General features: G+C 63.9%; 1 non-coding gene across 1 annotated transcript; it reads right to left on the bottom strand.

The window, feature by feature from the left end:
* Positions 1–1815: 1815 nt before the first annotated feature.
* LOC142006462 (5S ribosomal RNA) lies at positions 1816–1934 on the bottom strand. Its single transcript, XR_012643533.1, has one exon. It is a non-coding gene; the product is annotated as a 5S ribosomal RNA (ribosomal RNA).
* Positions 1935–5697: the final 3763 nt, after the last annotated feature.

The following is a 5697-nucleotide window of genomic DNA, read 5'->3' on the forward strand; positions in this document are numbered from 1 at the left end:
CCTCCGCTGCTTTCAGCGGGGGTTGACCTGGTGGCCGATTCCCTCCCCGGGCACCAGGTCAACCTCCGCTGCTTTCAGCGGGGGTTGACCTGGTGGCCGATTCCCTCCCTGGGCACCAGGTCAACCTCCGCTTCTTTCAGCGGGGGTTGACCTGGTGGCCGATTCGCTCCCCGGGCACCAGGTCAACCTCCGCTGCTTTCAGCGGGGGTTGACCTGGTGGCCGATTCCCTCCCCGGGCACCAGGTCAACCTCCGCTGCTTTCAGCGGGGGTTGACCTGGTGGCCGATTCGCTCCCCGGGCACCAGGTCAACCTCCGCTGCTTTCAGCGGGGGTTGACCTGGTGGCCGATTCCCTCCCCGGGCACCAGGTCAACCTCCGCTGCTTTCAGCGGGGGTTGACCTGGTGGCCGATTCGCTCCCCGGGCACCAGGTCAACCTCCGCTGCTTTCAGCGGGGGTTGACCTGGTGGCCGATTCGCTCCCCGGGCACCAGGTCAACCTCCGCTGCTTTCAGCGGGGGTTGACCTGGTGGCCCATTCGCTCCCCGGGCACCAGGTCAACCTCCGGTGCTTTCAGCGGGGGTTGACCTGGTGGCCGATTCGCTCCCCGGGCACCAGGTCAACCTCCGGTGCTTTCAGCGGGGGTCGACCTGGTGGCCGATTCCCTTCCCGGGCACCAGGTCAACCTCCGGTGCTTTCAGCGGGGGTTGACCTGGTGGCCGATTCCCTCCCCGGGCACCAGGTCAACCTCCGGTGCTTTCAGCGGGGGTTGACCTGGTGGCCGATTCGCTCCCCGGGCACCAGGTCAACCTCCGCTGCTTTCAGCGGGGGTTGACCTGGTGGCCCATTCGCTCCCCGGGCACCAGGTCAACCGCACCCTTTTTCGGCCGCCTTCGCCTCCAAATTTTTCCCCCCGTTTCCTTGCCCACTCCTCGGTCACTTCATACGCCCTCCCCCTTACATCCACCGTACGCAACACCTCCACCGGGCTTAATAGTCCACAACCGGGACCCAGGGCCTTCCCCGCTCTCAACAACCTCCACCCACGGTCCCCCTCCACCGGGCTTAATAGTCCACAACCGAGACCCAGGGCCTTCCCCGCTCTCAACAACCTCCACCCACGGTCCCCCTCCACCGGGCTTAATAGTCCACAACCGGGACCCAGGGCCTTCCCCGCTCTCAACAACCTCCACCCACGGTCCCCCTCCACCGGGCTTAATAGTCCACAACCGGGACCCAGGGCCTTCCCCGCTCTCAACAACCTCCACCCACGGTCCCCCTCCACCGGGCTTAATAGTCCACAAGCGAGACCCAGGGCCTTCCCCGCTCTCAACAACCTCCACCCACGGTCCCCCTCCACCGGGCTTAATAGTCCACAACCGAGACCCAGGGCCTTCCCCGCTCTCAACAACCTCCACCCACGGTCCCCCAAGACGCACGTTCCAAGCCTTAACCCTCAGACCATCCACCCCCCCTGGGGGGGACCCCACACCCACCTGACCCCAACTCACTCCCACCAAAAACACCACCACCGCCACCGCCTCAACGGCCTGCCCCACCCAGCACTCCCACACACACACCTGCCCCACCAACGCTCCACACACGCTTTCTTCCCTCTCCCCGACCCGACCCAAGCCATCGCACCGCACCGGGTGAGGGCCTAAGCTTCCTCGCCCGCCCCCCCGCCCCCGACACGCAGGCAGGCAGAGGGAAAGGCCTCAGCGCCCCCCAGGACCGTCGCGCCGCCTTGGCCTCACGGCTTCCCTGCTCCCGCACGGCAGACACACGCCCCGCTCTACCCCCGCTGGGGCCAAAAGCTGCCTACGGCACCTGGGATTCCCAGGCGGTCACCCATCCAGGTACTAGCCAGGCCCGGGACGGTTTACCTTCCGAGATCGGACGAGATCGGGGGCATTCGGTCCGGTATGGCCGTAGGCCCCCGCCTCCCCGGGCTTTAGCGTCAGCAGCCTGGCCTCAGTCAGCCGGGCCCAAACAATTAACCCGGAGGCCGGGCCGAGGGAAAACTTCCTCCGAGCCGGCCCAAGGGGAAGGGAGGACGAGGACGCCGGGCCCGGGAGGTGACAGGACGTGCACGTCAGACCCGGGAAGCTGTGCGCCCCGAGGTTAACCCCCGGGCCGGGGCGGGGAGAGAAAAATGTTCTAAGTCCGGTAGGGACAGCAGGTCAACCCCGGTCCGAGGCGGGGAGAGAAATTTTCCAAGTCCGGCAGGGACAGCAGGTCAACCCCGGCCGCCGTAGCAGAGGTTGACCTGGTGTCCGATTCGCTCCCCGGGCACCAGGTCAACCTCGGGCGCTTTAGCGGAGGTTGACCTGGTGTCCGATTCGCTCCCCGGGCACCAGGTAAACCGTGGCCGCTTTCAGCGGAGGTTGACCTGGTGGCCGATCCCCTCCTGGGGCTCCAAGTCCGGCAGGGACAGCAGGTCAACCCCGGCCGCTTTAGCAGAGGTTGACCTGGTGTCCGATTCGCTCCCCGGGCACCAGGTAAACCGTGGCCGCTTTCAGCGGAGGTTGACCTGGTGGCCGATCCCCTCCTCGGGCTCCAAGTCCGGCAGGGACAGCAGGTGAACCCCGGCCGCTTTAGCAGAGGTTGACCTGGTGTCCGATTCGCTCCCCGGGCACCAGGTAAACCGTGGCCGCTTTCAGCGGAGGTTGACCTGGTGGCCGATCCCCTCCTGGGGCTCCAAGTCCGGCAGGGACAGCAGGTCAACCCCGGCCGCTTTAGCAGAGGTTGACCTGGTGTCCGATTCGCTCCCCGGGCACCAGGTAAACCGTGGCCGCTTTCAGCGGAGGTTGACCTGGTGGCCGATCCCCTCCTCGGGCTCCAAGTCCGGCAGGGACAGCAGGTCAACCCCGGCCGCTTTAGCAGAGGTTGACCTGGTGTCCGATTCGCTCCCCGGGCACCAGGTAAACCGTGGCCGCTTTCAGCGGAGGTTGACCTGGTGGCCGATCCCCTCCTCGGGCTCCAAGTCCGGCAGGGACAACAGGTCAACCCCGGTCCCAGGCTGGAGAGAAAAATTTTCTAAGTCCGGCAGGGACAGCAGGTCAACCCCGGCCGCTTTAGCAGAGGTTGACCTGGTGTCCGATTCGCTCCCCGGGCACCAGGTCAACCTCTGGCGCTTTAGCAGAGGTTGACCTGGTGTCAGATTCGCTCCCCGGGCACCAGGTCAACCTCGGGCGCTTTAGCAGAGGTTGACCTGGTGTCCGATTCGCTCCCCGGGCACCAGGTAAACCGTGGGCGCTTTCAGCGGAGGTTGACCTGGTGGCCGATTCCCTCCTCGGGCTCCAAGTCCGGCAGGGACAGCAGGTCAACCCCGGTCCCAGGCGGGGAGAGAAAAAATTTCAAAGTCCGGCAGGGACAACAGGTCAACCCCGGTCCCAGGCTGGAGAGAAAAATTTTCTAAGTCCGGCAGGGACAGCAGGTCAACCCCGGCCGCTTCAGCTGAGGTTGACCTGGTGTCCGATTCGCTCCCCGGGCACCAGGTAAACCGTGGCCGCTTTCAGCGGAGGTTGACCTGGTGGCCGATCCCCTCCTGGGGCTCCAAGTCCGGCAGGGACAACAGGTCAACCCCGGTCCCAGGCGGGAGAGAAAAATTTTCTAAGTCCGGCAGGGACAACAGGTCAACCCCGGTTCCGAGCGGGAGAGAAAAATTTTCTAAGTCCGGCAGGGACAACAGGTCAACCCCGGTCCCAGGCGGCAGAGAAAAATTTTCTAAGTCCGGCAGGGACAACAGGTCAACCCCGGTCCCAGGCTGGAGAGAAAAAATTTCTAAGTCCGGCAGGGACAACAGGTCAACCCCGGTCCCAGGCGGCAGAGAAAAAATTTCTAAGTCCGGCAGGGACAACAGGTCAACCCCGGTCCCAGGCGGGAGAGAAAAATTTTCCAAGTCCGGCAGGGACAACAGGTCAACCCCGGTCCCAGGCGGCAGAGAAAAAATTTCTAAGTCCGGCAGGGACAACAGGTCAACCCCGGTCCCAGGCGGGAGAGAAAAATTTTCTAAGTCCGGCAGGGACAACAGGTCAACCCCGGTCCCAGGCGGGAGAGAAAAATTTTCTAAGTCCGGCAGGGACAACAGGTCAACCCCGGTCCCAGGCGGCAGAGAAAAATTTTCTAAGTCCGGCAGGGACAACAGGTCAACCCCGGTCCCAGGCGGGAGAGAAAAAATTTCTAAGTCCGGCAGGGACAACAGGTCAACCCCGGTCCCAGGCGGCAGAGAAAAAATTTCTAAGTCCGGCAGGGACAACAGGTCAACCCCGGTCCCAGGCGGCAGAGAAAAAATTTCTAAGTCCGGCAGGGACAACAGGTCAACCCCGGTCCCAGGCTGGAGAGAAAAAATTTCTAAGTCCGGCAGGGACAACAGGTCAACCCCGGTCCCAGGCGGCAGAGAAAAATTTTCTAAGTCCGGCAGGGACAACAGGTCAACCCCGGTCCCAGGCGGGAGAGAAAAATTTTCTAAGTCCGGCAGGGACAACAGGTCAACCCCGGTCCCAGGCGGGAGAGAAAAAATTTCTAAGTCCGGCAGGGACAACAGGTCAACCCCGGTCCCAGGCGGGAGAGAAAAATTTTCTAAGTCCGGCAGGGACAACAGGTCAACCCCGGTCCCAGGCGGCAGAGAAAAATTTTCTAAGTCCGGCAGGGACAACAGGTCAACCCCGGTCCCAGGCGGCAGAGAAAAAATTTCTAAGTCCGGCAGGGACAACAGGTCAACCCCGGTCCCAGGCGGCAGAGAAAAAATTTCTAAGTCCGGCAGGGACAACAGGTCAACCCCGGTCCCAGGCGGCAGAGAAAAAATTTCTAAGTCCGGCAGGGACAACAGGTCAACCCCGGTCCCAGGCGGGAGAGAAAAAATTTCTAAGTCCGGCAGGGACAACAGGTCAACCCCGGTCCCGGGCTGGAGAGAAAAATTTTCTAAGTCCGGCAGGGACAACAGGTCAACCCCGGCCGCTTTAGCGGAGGTTGACCTGGTGTCCGATTCGGTCCCCGGACACCAGGTCAACCTCTGGCGCTTTCAGCGAGGTTGACCTGGTGGCCGGCTGAGCTCTGGAAGTCCGAATGGGGTTGAATTTGACCCGTGCAGCCGACCTAGAGTTCCAGGCGGTCGGCCGCTTTTGTGAGTCGTTCCCGCCTGTTGCCGCTGGGGGACTTTTCACGTATAAGGTTACGACAGGTACCGGGAGAATAGTAAGAGAAGGCTTGTCTGGCTCCAGCCTTTAGAGACGTACACGTGAGAGAGACCGACCGTCGTGTGAAGGCCCTTCCCGGGGACTCGGACGAGGGACCCGGGCGGACGTCTGCGGGGACGTCTGCGGCGGTTCGGGGTGTCGTCTCGGGCCCGATCCTCCGGAGAGGGGGCTCTCGAGGGAGGCTCGGCGCACGTCCGCGGGGACGGCCGCCGGGAGCGAGGCCCCGCTCCTCCTTCCGATCGATGGGGCGCTCGCGGACGAGACGGAGAGGGCCCTTCGCGGGCCGGCACCCTTCCCGCGGCGGGCAGGGATCGCGCCGGTGTTCAGGCGGACCTGGGACCCTGCTCCTCCTTCTCTTCCGCACCCGTGCTTGGAGGGACGTTCCCCGGCAGGGGGGGGACCCCTTCCACCCCACGGGGGCTCGTCGGGCAACGGGCGCGGGCCCGTCCCACGGCCCCCTCGTGCGCTGCGTCCTTGACGGGGCGGGTCGGCGGTCCGA

This window comes from Carettochelys insculpta, unplaced genomic scaffold (assembly GCF_033958435.1).
Source record: "Carettochelys insculpta isolate YL-2023 unplaced genomic scaffold, ASM3395843v1 scaffold_0068, whole genome shotgun sequence".
NCBI classification, from domain to species: Eukaryota; Metazoa; Chordata; order Testudines; family Carettochelyidae; genus Carettochelys; species Carettochelys insculpta.